The following is a 1305-nucleotide window of genomic DNA, read 5'->3' on the forward strand; positions in this document are numbered from 1 at the left end:
CCCTAGTGAAGTTAAGTCTTTTTTCCTTTTTTTTGACTTTGCGTTCATCAAACTTGGCAATCAAAATAAAACATTGAGTCTTTCCCCTTCAAGAAAGTAATTTAGGACAAATGCTATGATATCTCATAGAATTATAATTGAAACAAATTTAAGAACCTTTATTAATGTCAATAAAAAATCATGGTTTGTAATATTTTGTAATTTTAGAGATTATACATGTAAATTTTAGCCGAGAATCATGTGTCATTCACAATCGTATGCAATAAGCCGCATATCATATAATGATAAATGACATCAAAGAATTTAGTTTAGGGTATGACATAAGTTAAGTTCACCCCAACTCTCCTTTCTTTTGGGAATGAACATATTCAACAATCAATGTTGATAGTGTCCAAGTGCTTTGAAACTTATGGGCAGGAGAAAATTAAGAACTCATCATTGTAAGTCAATAACCAAAAGGGATGATAGTTGTAGAAGATCTTGGAACATAACCAAAGAGAAGGTAATTGGGAATAAAAATGGAGAAACCAAAGTTCAATTTCTCCAACTCACAAATTTTATTCATTATCTACATTACTTAAATTATCGCTTTAGTTAAGAACATCATATCACTCATAACCATTCCATTCCTTGATCTTAATATTTGGTTCTTTCAGTGAGATTATAATTTGTTGAAAAAGAAATAAAATGATGCAAATAATGGTAAAACTTTAAATGATGATAATGCAACCCTTGGAGGTAAGAGTAAAAGAATTACTAACATCCATATGGGCTTTGAAGGTTCATGAGCTCACATGATTCTTCTTTCTCTATATTGAATTTTAAGAAGGACGAGAGAACAATAACATTTGAAGGAAAATTGAACTATTGTCCCATACATTACCATTAGGTAGAAGTTCAATTATTTAGGTTTCATTTTAACTCTGTGTGATTAAGGTTTTCTTTGGGTGCATCTCCATAATTAATTACATTTCATGTCCAAAATTTTAGAAAACCCTCCATTAAGGTTATCAATTATGTTTTTAATTGATCTTAAAATTTTATGTTTATTTATATGAAATGAATTATAATGAACAGTCATCTGAATTATAATCCCAAGGTTCCATCATCCTAAAATGATATAGCATAATAGCATAGTAATGATAGGAGGGCAGAGGCATGCATGAAGCTAGGATTATAAAAGAAAGAGGTGGAAAGCCTTCTGTTTAAGGGCAAAATTTTTATATCATACATAACACTTGATTTTACCATTGGATGGAAGCCATACCATATACTCAGTCTACTAACAAGTATTTTGATATCTTC

The sequence above is a fragment of the Phalaenopsis equestris genome, unplaced genomic scaffold (assembly GCF_001263595.1).
Source record: "Phalaenopsis equestris unplaced genomic scaffold, ASM126359v1 Scaffold000002, whole genome shotgun sequence".
Lineage (NCBI taxonomy): Eukaryota > Viridiplantae > Streptophyta > Magnoliopsida > Asparagales > Orchidaceae > Phalaenopsis > Phalaenopsis equestris.